This window comes from Sinohyriopsis cumingii, chromosome 2 (genome assembly GCF_028554795.1).
Source record: "Sinohyriopsis cumingii isolate HCF-2022 chromosome 2, ASM2855479v2, whole genome shotgun sequence".
NCBI classification, from domain to species: Eukaryota; Metazoa; Mollusca; class Bivalvia; order Unionida; family Unionidae; genus Sinohyriopsis; species Sinohyriopsis cumingii.
In genome coordinates, this window is record NC_142962.1 from 88,833,707 (window position 1) to 88,853,157 (window position 19,451).

The following is a 19,451-nucleotide window of genomic DNA, read 5'->3' on the forward strand; positions in this document are numbered from 1 at the left end:
GTTACATGATACTGAAATTACACAATTTTGCCTTGCCGGCCTGAAGAATTCCTCTGTAGTAAAGACTTTGTTGGAATGAGCAAAGAACCAATATTGTTAAAAACGTCTGTTCAATGCTCTAAGAAATGGCACTGTATTTTTATCCAGGTGAATATAGGTACATAATAGTTTCGTATTCTCACCCGCCGCCTGTCCTCAGTCTGTTCGTATGCCTGTATGTACGTTTTTCTGGTCTTCTTAAGGGCTTTTCTCAGAATGTTCAAGATCATCTTCTCCTCGGAACATAAAGAGAATCTGAAATGGAACATTTATAAAGTATTTACCAAATTAAGGATGTTTTGAGAACATTTAAAATAACAAGTAAGCCACTAGACAAATGCACCTCTAAACTGTATGAAAAGAAACTAGAAAGAAGTTCGAAATGTCACTAAAATTTGAGAGACATTTTAGGTTTTGCTTACAGAGAGAGAAATCTTCGGTCTCGTGTAGATCATTTACGATTACAACGCTTGTATTATCAAATAATTTCCAATTTTAATTGATATAAAACTCAGCTTGAATCTTTATAGTCAAAGAGAAACGTTGTGAATTTAAATTCTATTAAAAAGAAAACGAATTTACCCAAGCAGCAGATAACCTTTAACATAATTTGGACAGACGAATTCCATCCCATTCCAAACAAACACCAGTCATCAAATATCTAGTTTTCTATTAATCAAACAGAACTTTGATCAATATGTGCACCAAACGGAAGACGAAACCCTTGAATTTAACGGTATAAAATAAATTAGTAGATTTCAAGACGTATAGTGCACTAGAACAAATTATACTTCCTATACTAACTTCCTTAAGACTCTGGATGCGTCCAGGCATATAGAGACGTCCTTTTCGACATCCAAATGTTGCATAGCAACACCATAAAAGAAGGAAGGGAAAGCTCTGAAGATGACAGGATAATCTGAAGTAACGAAAAGCAAGCGTTACAGATTATAACCTTTAAAGATTGAAAATAATAAATGAAATCAGTACAATTTAACTGTCAATCACAAAAGGTGTTGTAGGAGTGCGTGTGTGTGGTTTGGATTTTTAACGTAGCTTTAACAATTTTTCAGTCATATCGCTACGATGTCTGCAGTGTGATAGTTTAGAGTGATCTCTAGCACTGGGGCATCATGCCGCAGACAAGCCAGGCAGCTGTTAGTACCATTTTTGTAAGTCATTGGTATCACTGGGCCGGGGATCGAACCCACGACCTCCCGCATCCGAGGCGGACGCTCTAACCACTAGGCCACCGAATGGTTGTTTTAGGAGAAGATATGTCAGATATATATCAATTACTTGTAATGTGTTGCTAGAATATTGAGAGAGAGAGAGAGAATATGTAGTGAGATATATACCTCTGGCCATCTCCAGACGTGTTTGAAGCTTCTCGTTCCAGGCCAGAGCCTTCGTCTCACACCAATCTTGGCTGAGAGCTCTCTCCTCCAGAACATCCACCCAGAAGTCAAAGTCACTTAAACAGAAATAGGAATTATAATGAGTTACATATAACTATAATCAATCGGATTAAAATTATTCATTATTTGGGATGAGGTTAGATCAACAGTAAATGAGTCTGCTTAATTACGTTATCTTCACATGAAAACTATCGGAATATTTTCTTTCAGTCAAGTGAGTGGTGTCTTTTTTAATTTGTTGATGCGGCCTTCAAAACGAAAAGAGTAGTGCTTCGACTCTGCAGTTGCCGGTTAGTTTGCTTGACTGAGTGCAATGATGTGTGTCTGCTGATTGAAAGCCGTCGTGTGATTTTGAATAGTTTTAGTTCTCCGTTTTCCATTATCTAAACTTTCACATTAATCTGTCATTATTATATTTATTTAGCTCTAGATAAATAAGGAATTAAACAGAACCTTTAAACTTGAGCGATGGAACAAAAATATGGTCCTACAGTAGGAAAAGGAATAAAGCACTTATTTTGAAAGTATTTCTTTGATTTATTTGAAGCTACGTATGGTTGTCGGGTCATGCTGAAATAAACAAGCACCATTCGTGTAATATAATGAAACCAAAGCGTTCTTTTACAGAGCTCTATTTTGATGACTATGTAATAGGCAGAATGGCAATAATTTATCTTTGATCTCGAGATTAATAATCAATTTAAACAATGAGAATGCAAATGCACATGCCGAATCTCTTTTCCGACCTACTTACCATAAACAATAGATACTATTGATAGTAGCGTTTGGTTACCTCGAATGCCATGTAAATGGTGTGTGTGTGGTGTCGATATGTGGGGAGGAGAGTCAACCAACCATTCATTTTCTTTCACAATTTTATGCTATTATTTATAAATTACTCACGTTAATGCTGAATATGACTTCGGGAGATCACTCATTACTTGAAAATCCACCATTTCATCAAATTTGAAAAGATTAGACTTGGAAAATCAGAGATTTCTTTCTGTCAACGTGACCACGTTTAGCAAGCTTTGTGCACAACGTAAGGATAAGAAACGTCCTCTTGGAAACGCTGCGTCATAGATTACGTCACTAATGAGTGACGCAGTTTTTCGTCATTCTCAGCTAAACGTTTCGACGAAGGCCTCTCGCTGATTATGATTTTGATTTCGATATGATTATAATTGGTAGCTTGAATGAAGGAACATAAAGTTAATTAAATATTAATTGTTCGTTTTCATTTCTCTTTATGAGTCCGATGAAAGCAGTATCTAAAACTATAATTTGCAGCTTACCTATTCATTGCTTGTTGCTGTTTTCCATAAACATAGACATACCCACACTTTCCCCACTCAGTTCCTGTAACTTCGTCTCACAACACACACATTTTAAAGGGACGCGGTGCTTTGCTTAAAGAGCCTGTCAACCCTTCCAGCATACCTTCAAATATTAGCTTCGTACCTTTTTTCTTTTCTACTTCTTTTTTCGGGAGGGGGTAGTGATGAAAGGTAATTGTTAACTACATTTTCTCTTTTGTTTGTTTAAATATATTTAATTTTCTTTCGATGTATCAGCAATACATATCCAACGAAATTTCAGCCACACTACCTGAAAGTAACATAGAGGTATACCAACATTCTCTCCAATGTACATGTTGCAAATGTAACCAACTTCACCTTATACCCACTACTCTTTCAGAAGTTCATAATATCTGTAGATCGCCTCCTCACGCATCAGATTCTGGAGGTCCCCGGTTCGAACTCCGGCCGAGTCATACCAAAGACTTACGAAAATGGTAGTAACAGCTGCCTCGCTAGGCCCTCAGCATTAAAAGCTTAGTGCTAGGACTGGCCGGCCTGGTGTAAGGATAATATGACATTATGGGACATCATGCTACATGTCTGCGGCATGATGCCCTAGTTCTAGACATCACTATAAACTGCCACACTAAAGACATCGTAGCGATATGAGTGAAAAATTGTTAAAGCTACGTTAAAAATCCATATCACACACACACACACACACACACACACACACACACTCATGCTGTAATATCTTAAATGGAGAATCAGTCTGAATTTGTTGTGTTCGGTATTTGATTTGGATTAGAATTATTTATTCCAATAATTTATATGTGGTATTACAAAGTGCTCAATAATATTCTTGTACAGTGATACTAACTTGGAATTATAGTCAATTCAAACAAGGATATATTGGGTTATATTTTTGTGATTCATCGAAAGACTGTTGGCACATCATAACACATCAGGCATTTGTTACGTTACATTTCGAGAATACAGGCACATCAATGATGAGTCGTTTCTATGATAAATGCATTTGCATTATTTCGATTAAAGTGGTTGTTTATCTTGACTCATCCGTATTTTTGTGCAAAATTGAATGAGCATGTAACACTCAAATTTAATAAAGAAATATAAGATAGAGATTTGCGTCTGTGCCACGAGTGTGTGTGTGTGTGTGTGTGTGTGTGCGTGCGTGTCTTTGTAATTCGGTTGTTAAGGTAGCTTTAAATATTTTCAGTCATATCGCTACGATGTCTGCAGTGTGGCAATTTATTGTGATGTCTAGCACTGGGGCATCATACCGAAGACAAGTAGCATCATTACCCACTAAGCAACATCATGCTGAAACCAGGCCAACCAGTCCAAACACTAACATCTTAATGCTGAGCGACAAGCATTGCCATTTGTATGTCTTTAGTATGACTCGGCCGTGATTCGCACCCGCGACCTTCCGCATCCGACGTGGACGCTCTAATCATTTACACCACGGGATAGGCCTATAAGACAGCAGCGTTACATTATATATTAATGATATACGACGAGGTGCAAAAAGTTTTCATTAAGAAGCCTCGTCTCCTTTTAATGAAATATGTATACAGCGAGTGGTATATCATTGATACAGCGTAGATACTATACATACATACGAACCTCACATCCCTACCGATTGTGTTCGCTACAAAATGTAGTTCTGTGCCTTTTGTGGCTATTTTTTATCTAGTGATGTATACATGTAACAATAATCCCCGTTTTCTAAATGAATCTAATAAGGTAGACAATTTGATCGCAATCATTTCTTTTTTCCGTTCCCAAAACCCTCTCATGTATTAGTTACAAAATATGCAGAAATCTGGAGAGAGAGAGAAAAAGAATTAGTACTGGATGAAAAACTTGAAATAAAACTTACACCAAGTGATTTCCAACAATATGGTTCCTTGTAAAGCTATGAGTGCACTTTCCTTGGGATTTATTTACAGTGTTTATGTAATAATTGATACAAAGTTGCAAACTATGTCGCCTTTGTACGGAAATATCTCGGTTACGTGGTAAACATACTTTGATGTATTTAATCTTTTCTTATTGTTGTTTCATAAACCTATTATAATGTTCTGAAAATCGATTATAATTAATTAAAAATGAAAATGTCCAAACGCAACCCCCATTCTCTCTCTCTCTCTCTCTCTCTCTCTCTCTCATTGTAACAAGATAGTTGGGAAAATCCACGAAAAGCTAGCCTCCTTTTCATTTCATGAAAAATTTATACATCATGTGTCTTCGATCATAGATTCGCAGTACAATATATATATATATATATATATATATATATATATATATATATATATATATATATATATATATATATATATATATATTTGTGTGTGTGTATGTGCACGTATGTATGCATATATGTATGTATCTATGTATATATCTATGTATGCATGTATGCATGCATGTATATATGTATGTATGTATGTATGTATGTATGTATGTATGCGTGTGTGTTTTTTGTGGGGGTGGGGAGCGCGCGCGCGCCCGCTTTCCAGTTCATGTATTGAAATCATTTAGTAAACTTAGCAGGATCTCACTTATGTTGAATATGTATTCCTTATTCCTCCCTGTGCTCTCGCATCGTCTTAATCGATGATCTGCAGGTAATACGTTACTCACTCAATGATAAAGGGAAGGTATGTGTGCCTGTGTCTGTGTCTGTGTCGGTGTCTGTTTGTGTGTGGTGAATCCCTGAAGCTAACTTGATTATTTAATAATAACACACAAAATATGATAGGCTATTTTGTTTATTCGCTGAATCAGGATAATTCACATTCGCTAAACATAATAAGGTTATTGAGACAGAATAATTCTCTCTCTCTCTCTCTCTCTCTCTCTCTCTCTCTCACACACACACACACACACACACACATGGACAAATGAATTTATCATGATCAATATTCAGTGACAGGGCCTTTGCTGGCCAAAACAATGTAAGATTTTTAGACATGATTCGCATCATTCATTACGTTTTTACTAGAACAAAAATTAATGAATTTGCATGCGTATACAATATTTACATTTTTGTTAGAAAATACCCGACAATTGTTATTCGGCTAATACCGTCTGCAGATTTTCTTTAAAACAAGTCGGGGTTGAGAGCTCACATACTTTACGGGGAAAAACCCGATTTTGTTCTTGCTAAAAGGAAAGGTTCTCTTATAAAAACCGAGTGCCAGCCCAAGTACATTGGCATCCGTCAGTTGGTTGACCACCATCCCTGTGGATAAAATGTTAATACATTAGTACATTGCGTGTCAGTGAGTTAAGTTGTTGCTAAAAGTATGGAGCAGCAAGATGTTTTTATCTTTATTTTTATTGGTATTGTTCCTGCTAAATATACAGTCAGTAGAAAGGAGCTTTCCGTATATTCCGTATTACGAGGAGGATTTAAATCCTGGTTTGAATTTATAAATAGTACTTGTTGAAAAGAAAATGACCCCTTTTCATTTTTCCTGCCTTTATCCGGCTGGGTCATTTACAGACAACTCAGTCACATATATCTACAGAGATTTGTAGAATTTTATATCTTTGGTCAAAATGACGCTACCGATTGGCGATAAAATTAGTGAAGATACAGAGAGAAAATCTAATACTTTTCAGACTGTACTAAATAATGTTATCCCTTTGAAAAACAAAGAAAAAAGATCACCAACACCAATAACAATATCATCCCAAGGAAGGGCAATATATTACAAAGAGTGTCACAAAGGCTGCACCAAAACAATGTTTACTGTATTTCTCAATTGCCAAGCACGATAGTCATTTCAAATGCTATAAAAATTGACCATATTGGAACAATATGCTTTCAGAATGTATTACAATATGATTTGCTTCTCTAGAAGTAAAATATTATGAAATCTTACCTTTTTTGCATGTGAGCTCGTGTTTTCCACTGGCCTTATGATCATGTACAACTGTCACTTGTTGTTTGAGAGGTGTAGACAAGTCTGAAAGATTTAATGAAATATGCACATGTTTCTGTATTAAAAAAATGACCTTAACTGATGAACTGCGATGTTTCACTCATTTGTTCATTGGTCGAGAGGTTAGAATAATTGTACCGTATGTTGGAAAGTCAGACAACCGGTATAGCACACAATGACACGCTTGCTTTGCGCCTCTGCTGTTCTTGGTTCGATGCCGTCTCCGTCACATTTCTTTAAATCGATAGTGTCAACTGCATTCTCTTGTTTCAATCACATCTATTACAACGTTTTCGATATAGGAGAGAGTTTTATATAAGCCAGGAGAACTTCTATAGAAATGAAGTCAAGTTTAAGCTCCAAACAAATTCAGTACTAAACGTTATTGTTTATACCAACCAAGTGTCTGCATTTTTAAGCTGGATTACAAAGGAGTAATGTGCCTGTTTCATATAAATATCTCCAAACATATTTCTTATTTATTTTAATTTATTTATCGATTTTAATATCTAACCTGATGATATCACTTGGGACTGTCTTGTATCTTGGTCGACTTCATGCCATTTAAAGCCAGGAGGCTGAAACACGGAGTCAGCAAGACCAGAATACTCTGGAGAACAAGATAACGAAAATTATTAATAGCGATAATAGTGTCCTTCAAAATAGACGAAAGCGACGACAAAGTAATATGTATTAACTGTTGATGCATGTTAAGTTCGTAGACTTTTGTGTTACACGTTGACATTGGTTGAGTTCTGCACCTGTCAAGTACACGCTCGTAATACTAGATATCAACATTATTAACATTTTTCGTTGTGGACATTTCTTGTCAAACATTTGTTGCATTTTTATGAAGTAAGAGTTTAACGTTGTTTTTTTCTGAGTTCATCGTGGTATAAACTGTCACTTGCCGACTCACACAGCAAATAACACCCGAAGGGCGTTATGTAAGCTGTGTGAGTCGGCAACTGACAGTTTATACCACGATGAACTCAGATAAAACAACGTTAAACTCTTATAATTGAAATTGTAATCATTGGTTATGTTATTTTGTTTGCATCATTGAAAAAACAGAAATCTTAATTGAGCGTAGTAATACATATTTGTGGTTTTTCTGTTACGTAGCTATTTATAGCACTTGGGATGTCCTGCTTGATCGCAATAAGGTCATCATAATACCAGTCCTTCAACCAATGGAAGCCAAATTTTTTCAATTATTTTTTGTTTGTTTGTTAGAATGTTGTTTTTCTTTAATGCTTACTTCATGTCTGCCTTAACTGGCGGTGTTTATCTTATGTTGTACACGTGACTATTTATAGAAGTGGAAAAGTAGTTCTCCTTACAGTTCATACAGAAATGAACGCAATTCGTTTTGATCACGTGGTAACATTCTGACCAATGGAAATGTTACTTTCCTGAACCAGCTACTGGCATTGCAATTATCGTATTATGAACTTCATATTACTGTGTACATGCTGAAATATCTACTTACCCAAATATGACTCTTTGTCATTGCCCTTCTGTGTCATGGATTTTCCTTTCGGTTCAAATCCAAGAACTTGTTTTACGTCTACACCAATGTCAGTGTCCCTCTATTTTGAAAAAGAAAATATATACATAACCGTTTGACACCTATTTACCTAATTAGTTTGTAACCTATGGAACTGAGTGGTTCTCTTTAAACTACTTAGAATTCAAAGGTTAGTTTCAAGCTGTGAAACTGGTTTTATATAAAACGGAGTTGAATATAAAGATACGTTTGCTGCAGTATTAAAGTTTGGTTCCTATATCAAAGCAGAATAGGAAGAAGAGGGAAAGAATAGTTGGTAAAAGAGTATAGATTATAATGCCCAATCATGAGTAATGCAAGTTTCGACGAAAATCAGAAATAACATTGCATTATAGTCTATTCGTTTTAGGGTCAATCATTAGAAAATCAATACAAGAGACGAGATTTTTACGGAATTTTTCTTCCAAACTCTGTAGAAGCCTTGAAGAAATTAAATTATGTAAATTTCCTTGAAAGAATGACGAAACCTAGTATGATAAAACACTATACAGAATAAATTGAATCATCTTTGATAAAATATCGTCATTTATTACTTACATTTTTTTGTAGTGTTGTGAATAATCGTCTATTGAACTCAAAAAGTGCTTCAACTGCATCATGTGCATTGACACCAAGGACTCGCACAAATGCATCTAAATATCGATTTCTGTAATAATGATAATAAAAATAATAATAATAATAATAACGATTGCAAAAGCTCTATCTTTCTTTTTATACTGATTTATACCATTTCAAGCCTTACAGAAAAGAAAGCAAACATACGGTTAAGAAAATATTCTCCCTTCAGTGGGACGTTAAAATTTAATGTTGTTCATTTGACTTTAGAAGGTAAATTACAGTGACCATTTCACGGGTGTGATACAGCTGAATCCAGATATACACTTACAATGCATTTTTTTTTCTCTCAATGGGTATAGTGCTAAAGAGGATACAAACAGGCCATGAAGGACGAAAACAAATTTCACAGTTTAGAACGAATATATATATATATATATATATATATATATATATATATATATATATATATATATATATATATATATATATATATATATATATATATATATATATATATATAAACACTGAGTTTCAAAATGATGAAATGTCCACGAACAAAGTGTCAGTAATTTCAAAATGGAAGAAGATAAAGATGGCCGAGATTATCTCTTTCAAGATAAGATAAAGCTCTTCGGCTAACTGCAGATAGAGGAATGTCACTCTCCAATTAGACATCATGTAAATTACAAAGAAATTTCAAAAGAAAGATATTCAGAAAATAGAAAAAATCATTACATAAATCACAACTGTTTTACTCCATTCACAGTTTGGTAAATGTATAAAAATTATATAGTATAGCACGATTCCAGATAAAGATTGCACTTGAGTATCTTAAACGAAGTATAGATTATTGCAATTGCATAAAGAATGCATTCATACCCAACACTATTTTCGGTGGAAGTGAAGGAAGGTTCGATGCACCGAGAGAGCTGTGTTCTCCATGTGTCGAGAAAATACTGTACTTTTCTCACGGCTACTCGCTTGGACACATATTCGTATTTCTCCATAACCTAACAGAAAGTGGATAGGAGATAGAGTAAGAAAAGCGGATTGGAGAATACCTCCAATGATCGATTTTCCTTCTTTTTTTACAATAAATTGTTTTTGAAAGTATAAACAACACTAAGGCATATCAGCAGTACCTTCAACTTCTAAACTGTGCATCGTTTACATGGTTTAGAGAAGAAACAGGATTATAAGGATTGTATATGGAAGATAGGATTATAAGATTTATAGTTGGGAAACATGATTATAGTAACTTGGAGGTTTCCGTGTAACAAATGAACACGTATATAACTGAGCTGAAGAACAATATACATTTTTCATGTAATTTAACTGAGGAAAGACGGCAGCAAAATCCGTGATCACTTTGTATCTCTTGTGAAAAATCTCCAGTGTTTACACATACAAGGGTAGGTGATGGTCAGTCCAAGACTGTTGGTTTATCTTGGGTTCTCAGGTTTCCTCTACCTTAAGTCACTTCATGCCAACATCTGAGCCGCTGAGAGTGTGTTATGTGAATTGTCTGAAGTTATTATTAAACGCATGTAACAATAAGTGAACATTAAAAAGAAACAGCATTACCGTGATCATCTTCACCTTCGAAGTCTGCTCTAATTCTAGGGCCTTCACAAAACAGTTGGCGGCTTCCTTTGCCTTGACCTTAAGGGCCTGTTTTAAGACCTCCTTGGATCCCGTTTGTGACTCTATGCGGATTAACGCGTTCTTATATATCTGTAAAAAAAATGTCAAGAAATGAAATTGTTTTAAAAGTATAACGAATCTCCATAATGTCCATTAATTGAATGAGTTAATGCAACTGACTACCAATAGATTACAAATATAAGAAAACATTTTTCTGCCGACTTGTAGAATTATGAGATTACATCACACCATCGTCGTCGTAGTCATCGTCAGTATTATTATTATTGTTGTTGTTATTCTCGACCTTATTGATGGTGTTTGTCATCAAAGAAAATTACGATCATTCAGATTAGGTAGGAATGAATATACGTGATGAAAAATACGTCTACAAGAGATATATTCCTTTGCATGCATACATGTACATAGTTACATGATACTGAAATTACACAATTTTGCCTTGCCGGCCTGAAGAATTCCTCTGTAGTAAAGACTTTGTTGGAATGAGCAAAGAACCAATATTGTTAAAAACGTCTGTTCAATGCTCTAAGAAATGGCACTGTATTTTTATCCAGGTGAATATAGGTACATAATAGTTTCGTATTCTCACCCGCCGCCTGTCCTCAGTCTGTTCGTATGCCTGTATGTACGTTTTTCTGGTCTTCTTAAGGGCTTTTCTCAGAATGTTCAAGATCATCTTCTCCTCGGAACATAAAGAGAATCTGAAATGGAACATTTATAAAGTATTTACCAAATTAAGGATGTTTTGAGAACATTTAAAATAACAAGTAAGCCACTAGACAAATGCACCTCTAAACTGTATGAAAAGAAACTAGAAAGAAGTTCGAAATGTCACTAAAATTTGAGAGACATTTTAGGTTTTGCTTACAGAGAGAGAAATCTTCGGTCTCGTGTAGATCATTTACGATTACAACGCTTGTATTATCAAATAATTTCCAATTTTAATTGATATAAAACTCAGCTTGAATCTTTATAGTCAAAGAGAAACGTTGTGAATTTAAATTCTATTAAAAAGAAAACGAATTTACCCAAGCAGCAGATAACCTTTAACATAATTTGGACAGACGAATTCCATCCCATTCCAAACAAACACCAGTCATCAAATATCTAGTTTTCTATTAATCAAACAGAACTTTGATCAATATGTGCACCAAACGGAAGACGAAACCCTTGAATTTAACAGTATAAAATAAATTAGTAGATTTCAAGACGTATAGTGCACTAGAACAAATTATACTTCCTATACTAACTTCCTTAAGACTCTGGATGCGTCCAGGCATATAGAGACGTCCTTTTCGACATCCAAATGTTGCATAGCAACACCATAAAAGAAGGAAGGGAAAGCTCTGGAGATGACAGGATAATCTGAAGTAACGAAAAGCAAGCGTTACAGATTATAACCTTTAAAGATTGAAAATAATAAATGAAATCAGTACAATTTAACTGTCAATCACAAAAGGTGTTGTAGGAGTGCGTGTGTGTGGTTTGGATTTTTAACGTAGCTTTAACAATTTTTCAGTCATATCGCTACGATGTCTGCAGTGTGATAGTTTAGAGTGATCTCTAGCACTGGGGCATCATGCCGCAGACAAGCCAGGCAGCTGTTAGTACCATTTTTGTAAGTCATTGGTATCACTGGGCCGGGGATCGAACCCACGACCTCCCGCATCCGAGGCGGACGCTCTAACCACTAGGCCACCGAATGGTTGTTTTAGGAGAAGATATGTCAGATATATATCAATTACTTGTAATGTGTTGCTAGAATATTGAGAGAGAGAGAGAGAATATGTAGTGAGATATATACCTCTGGCCATCTCCAGACGTGTTTGAAGCTTCTCGTTCCAGGCCAGAGCCTTCGTCTCACACCAATCTTGGCTGAGAGCTCTCTCCTCCAGAACATCCACCCAGAAGTCAAAGTCACTTAAACAGAAATAGGAATTATAATGAGTTACATATAACTATAATCAATCGGATTAAAATTATTCATTATTTGGGATGAGGTTAGATCAACAGTAAATGAGTCTGCTTAATTACGTTATCTTCACGTGAAAACTATCGGAATATTTTCTTTCAGTCAAGTGAGTGGTGTCTTTTTTAATTTGTTGATGCGGCCTTCAAAACGAAAAGAGTAGTGCTTCGACTCTGCAGTTGCCGGTTAGTTTGCTTGACTGAGTGCAATGATGTGTGTCTGCTGATTGAAAGCCGTCGTGTGATTTTGAATAGTTTTAGTTCTCCGTTTTCCATTATCTAAACTTTCACATTAATCTGTCATTATTATATTTATTTAGCTCTAGATAAATAAGGAATTAAACAGAACCTTTAAACTTGAGCGATGGAACAAAAATATGGTCCTACAGTAGGAAAAGGAATAAAGCACTTATTTTGAAAGTATTTCTTTGATTTATTTGAAGCTACGTATGGTTGTCGGGTCATGCTGAAATAAACAAGCACCATTCGTGTAATATAATGAAACCAAAGCGTTCTTTTACAGAGCTCTATTTTGATGACTATGTAATAGGCAGAATGGCAATAATTTATCTTTGATCTCGAGATTAATAATCAATTTAAACAATGAGAATGCAAATGCACATGCCGAATCTCTTTTCCGACCTACTTACCATAAACAATAGATACTATTGATAGTAGCGTTTGGTTACCTCGAATGCCATGTAAATGGTGTGTGTGTGGTGTCGATATGTGGGGAGGAGAGTCAACCAACCATTCATTTTCTTTCACAATTTTATGCTATTATTTATAAATTACTCACGTTAATGCTGAATATGACTTCGGGAGATCACTCATTACTTGAAAATCCACCATTTCATCAAATTTGAAAAGATTAGACTTGGAAAATCAGAGATTTCTTTCTGTCAACGTGACCACGTTTAGCAAGCTTTGTGCACAACGTAAGGATAAGAAACGTCCTCTTGGAAACGCTGCGTCATAGATTACGTCACTAATGAGTGACGCAGTTTTTCGTCATTCTCAGCTAAACGTTTCGACGAAGGCCTCTCGCTGATTATGATTTTGATTTCGATATGATTATAATTGGTAGCTTGAATGAAGGAACATAAAGTTAATTAAATATTAATTGTTCGTTTTCATTTCTCTTTATGAGTCCGATGAAAGCAGTATCTAAAACTATAATTTGCAGCTTACCTATTCATTGCTTGTTGCTGTTTTCCATAAACATAGACATACCCACACTTTCCCCACTCAGTTCCTGTAACTTCGTCTCACAACACACACATTTTAAAGGGACGCGGTGCTTTGCTTAAAGAGCCTGTCAACCCTTCCAGCATACCTTCAAATATTAGCTTCGTACCTTTTTTCTTTTCTACTTCTTTTTTCGGGAGGGGGTAGTGATGAAAGGTAATTGTTAACTACATTTTCTCTTTTGTTTGTTTAAATATATTTAATTTTCTTTCGATGTATCAGCAATACATATCCAACGAAATTTCAGCCACACTACCTGAAAGTAACATAGAGGTATACCAACATTCTCTCCAATGTACATGTTGCAAATGTAACCAACTTCACCTTATACCCACTACTCTTTCAGAAGTTCATAATATCTGTAGATCGCCTCCTCACGCATCAGATTCTGGAGGTCCCCGGTTCGAACTCCGGCCGAGTCATACCAAAGACTTACGAAAATGGTAGTAACAGCTGCCTCGCTAGGCCCTCAGCATTAAAAGCTTAGTGCTAGGACTGGCCGGCCTGGTGTAAGGATAATATGACATTATGGGACATCATGCTACATGTCTGCGGCATGATGCCCTAGTTCTAGACATCACTATAAACTGCCACACTAAAGACATCGTAGCGATATGAGTGAAAAATTGTTAAAGCTACGTTAAAAATCCATATCACACACACACACACACACACACACTCATGCTGTAATATCTTAAATGGAGAATCAGTCTGAATTTGTTGTGTTCGGTATTTGATTTGGATTAGAATTATTTATTCCAATAATTTATATGTGGTATTACAAAGTGCTCAATAATATTCTTGTACAGTGATACTAACTTGGAATTATAGTCAATTCAAACAAGGATATATTGGGTTATATTTTTGTGATTCATCGAAAGACTGTTGGCACATCATAACACATCAGGCATTTGTTACGTTACATTTCGAGAATACAGGCACATCAATGATGAGTCGTTTCTATGATAAATGCATTTGCATTATTTCGATTAAAGTGGTTGTTTATCTTGACTCATCCGTATTTTTGTGCAAAATTGAATGAGCATGTAACACTCAAATTTAATAAAGAAATATAAGATAGAGATTTGCGTCTGTGCCACGAGTGTGTGTGTGTGTGTGTGTGTGTGCGTGCGTGTCTTTGTGATTCGGTTGTTAAGGTAGCTTTAAATATTTTCAGTCATATCGCTACGATGTCTGCAGTGTGGCAATTTATTGTGATGTCTAGCACTGGGGCATCATACCGAAGACAAGTAGCATCATTACCCACTAAGCAACATCATGCTGAAACCAGGCCAACCAGTCCAAACACTAACATCTTAATGCTGAGCGACAAGCATTGCCATTTGTATGTCTTTAGTATGACTCGGCCGTGATTCGCACCCGCGACCTCCCGCATCCGACGTGGACGCTCTAATCATTTACACCACGGGATAGGCCTATAAGACAGCAGCGTTACATTATATATTAATGATATACGACGAGGTGCAAAAAGTTTTCATTAAGAAGCCTCGTCTCCTTTTAATGAAATATGTATACAGCGAGTGGTATATCATTGATACAGCGTAGATACTATACATACATACGAACCTCACATCCCTACCGATTGTGTTCGCTACAAAATGTAGTTCTGTGCCTTTTGTGGCTATTTTTTATCTAGTGATGTATACATGTAACAATAATCCCCGTTTTCTAAATGAATCTAATAAGGTAGACAATTTGATCGCAATCATTTCTTTTTTCCGTTCCCAAAACCCTCTCATGTATTAGTTACAAAATATGCAGAAATCTGGAGAGAGAGAGAAAAAGAATTAGTACTGGATGAAAAACTTGAAATAAAACTTACACCAAGTGATTTCCAACAATATGGTTCCTTGTAAAGCTATGAGTGCACTTTCCTTGGGATTTATTTACAGTGTTTATGTAATAATTGATACAAAGTTGCAAACTATGTCGCCTTTGTACGGAAATATCTCGGTTACGTGGTAAACATACTTTGATGTATTTAATCTTTTCTTATTGTTGTTTCATAAACCTATTATAATGTTCTGAAAATCGATTATAATTAATTAAAAATGAAAATGTCCAAACGCAACCCCCATTCTCTCTCTCTCTCTCTCTCTCTCTCTCTCTCTCTCTCTCTCTCTCTCTCTCTCATTGTAACAAGATAGTTGGGAAAATCCACGAAAAGCTAGCCTCCTTTTCATTTCATGAAAAATTTATACATCATGTGTCTTCGATCATAGATTCGCAGTACAATATATATATATATATATATATATATATATATATATATATATATATATATATATATATATATATATATATATATATATATATATTTGTGTGTGTGTATGTGCACGTATGTATGCATATATGTATGTATCTATGTATATATCTATGTATGCATGTATGCATGCATGTATATATGTATGTATGTATGTATGTATGTATGTATGTATGTATGCGTGTGTGTTTTTTGTGGGGGTGGGGAGCGCGCGCGCGCCCGCTTTCCAGTTCATGTATTGAAATCATTTAGTAAACTTAGCAGGATCTCACTTATGTTGAATATGTATTCCTTATTCCTCCCTGTGCTCTCGCATCGTCTTAATCGATGATCTGCAGGTAATACGTTACTCACTCAATGATAAAGGGAAGGTATGTGTGCCTGTGTCTGTGTCTGTGTCGGTGTCTGTTTGTGTGTGGTGAATCCCTGAAGCTAACTTGATTATTTAATAATAACACACAAAATATGATAGGCTATTTTGTTTATTCGCTGAATCAGGATAATTCACATTCGCTAAACATAATAAGGTTATTGAGACAGAATAATTCTCTCTCTCTCTCTCTCTCTCTCTCTCTCTCTCTCTCTCTCACACACACACACACACACACACATGGACAAATGAATTTATCATGATCAATATTCAGTGACAGGGCCTTTGCTGGCCAAAACAATGTAAGATTTTTAGACATGATTCGCATCATTCATTACGTTTTTACTAGAACAAAAATTAATGAATTTGCATGCGTATACAATATTTACATTTTTGTTAGAAAATACCCGACAATTGTTATTCGGCTAATACCGTCTGCAGATTTTCTTTAAAACAAGTCGGGGTTGAGAGCTCACATACTTTACGGGGAAAAACCCGATTTTGTTCTTGCTAAAAGGAAAGGTTCTCTTATAAAAACCGAGTGCCAGCCCAAGTACATTGGCATCCGTCAGTTGGTTGACCACCATCCCTGTGGATAAAATGTTAATACATTAGTACATTGCGTGTCAGTGAGTTAAGTTGTTGCTAAAAGTATGGAGCAGCAAGATGTTTTTATCTTTATTTTTATTGGTATTGTTCCTGCTAAATATACAGTCAGTAGAAAGGAGCTTTCCGTATATTCCGTATTACGAGGAGGATTTAAATCCTGGTTTGAATTTATAAATAGTACTTGTTGAAAAGAAAATGACCCCTTTTCATTTTTCCTGCCTTTATCCGGCTGGGTCATTTACAGACAACTCAGTCACATATATCTACAGAGATTTGTAGAATTTTATATCTTTGGTCAAAATGACGCTACCGATTGGCGATAAAATTAGTGAAGATACAGAGAGAAAATCTAATACTTTTCAGACTGTACTAAATAATGTTATCCCTTTGAAAAACAAAGAAAAAAGATCACCAACACCAATAACAATATCATCCCAAGGAAGGGCAATATATTACAAAGAGTGTCACAAAGGCTGCACCAAAACAATGTTTACTGTATTTCTCAATTGCCAAGCACGATAGTCATTTCAAATGCTATAAAAATTGACCATATTGGAACAATATGCTTTCAGAATGTATTACAATATGATTTGCTTCTCTAGAAGTAAAATATTATGAAATCTTACCTTTTTTGCATGTGAGCTCGTGTTTTCCACTGGCCTTATGATCATGTACAACTGTCACTTGTTGTTTGAGAGGTGTAGACAAGTCTGAAAGATTTAATGAAATATGCACATGTTTCTGTATTAAAAAAATGACCTTAACTGATGAACTGCGATGTTTCACTCATTTGTTCATTGGTCGAGAGGTTAGAATAATTGTACCGTATGTTGGAAAGTCAGACAACCGGTATAGCACACAATGACACGCTTGCTTTGCGCCTCTGCTGTTCTTGGTTCGATGCCGTCTCCGTCACATTTCTTTAAATCGATAGTGTCAACTGCATTCTCTTGTTTCAATCACATCTATTACAACGTTTTCGATATAGGAGAGAGTTTTATATAAGCCAGGAGAACTTCTATAGAAATGAAGTCAAGTTTAAGCTCCAAACAAATTCAGTACTAAACGTTATTGTTTATACCAACCAAGTGTCTGCATTTTTAAGCTGGATTACAAAGGAGTAATGTGCCTGTTTCATATAAATATCTCCAAACATATTTCTTATTTATTTTAATTTATTTATCGATTTTAATATCTAACCTGATGATATCACTTGGGACTGTCTTGTATCTTGGTCGACTTCATGCCATTTAAAGCCAGGAGGCTGAAACACGGAGTCAGCAAGACCAGAATACTCTGGAGAACAAGATAACGAAAATTATTAATAGCGATAATAGTGTCCTTCAAAATAGACGAAAGCGACGACAAAGTAATATGTATTAACTGTTGATGCATGTTAAGTTCGTAGACTTTTGTGTTACACGTTGACATTGGTTGAGTTCTGCACCTGTCAAGTACACGCTCGTAATACTAGATATCAACATTATTAACATTTTTCGTTGTGGACATTTCTTGTCAAACATTTGTTGCATTTTTATGAAGTAAGAGTTTAACGTTGTTTTTTTCTGAGTTCATCGTGGTATAAACTGTCACTTGCCGACTCACACAGCAAATAACACCCGAAGGGCGTTATGTAAGCTGTGTGAGTCGGCAACTGACAGTTTATACCACGATGAACTCAGATAAAACAACGTTAAACTCTTATAATTGAAATTGTAATCATTGGTTATGTTATTTTGTTTGCATCATTGAAAAAACAGAAATCTTAATTGAGCGTAGTAATACATATTTGTGGTTTTTCTGTTACGTAGCTATTTATAGCACTTGGGATGTCCTGCTTGATCGCAATAAGGTCATCATAATACCAGTCCTTCAACCAATGGAAGCCAAATTTTTTCAATTATTTTTTGTTTGTTTGTTAGAATGTTGTTTTTCTTTAATGCTTACTTCATGTCTGCCTTAACTGGCGGTGTTTATCTTATGTTGTACACGTGACTATTTATAGAAGTGGAAAAGTAGTTCTCCTTACAGTTCATACAGAAATGAACGCAATTCGTTTTGATCACGTGGTAACATTCTGACCAATGGAAATGTTACTTTCCTGAACCAGCTACTGGCATTGCAATTATCGTATTATGAACTTCATATTACTGTGTACATGCTGAAATATCTACTTACCCAAATATGACTCTTTGTCATTGCCCTTCTGTGTCATGGATTTTCCTTTCGGTTCAAATCCAAGAACTTGTTTTACCTCTACACCAATGTCAGTGTCCCTCTATTTTGAAAAAGAAAATATATACATAACCGTTTGACACCTATTTACCTAATTAGTTTGTAACCTATGGAACTGAGTGGTTCTCTTTAAACTACTTAGAATTCAAAGGTTAGTTTCAAGCTGTGAAACTGGTTTTATATAAAACGGAGTTGAATATAAAGATACGTTTGCT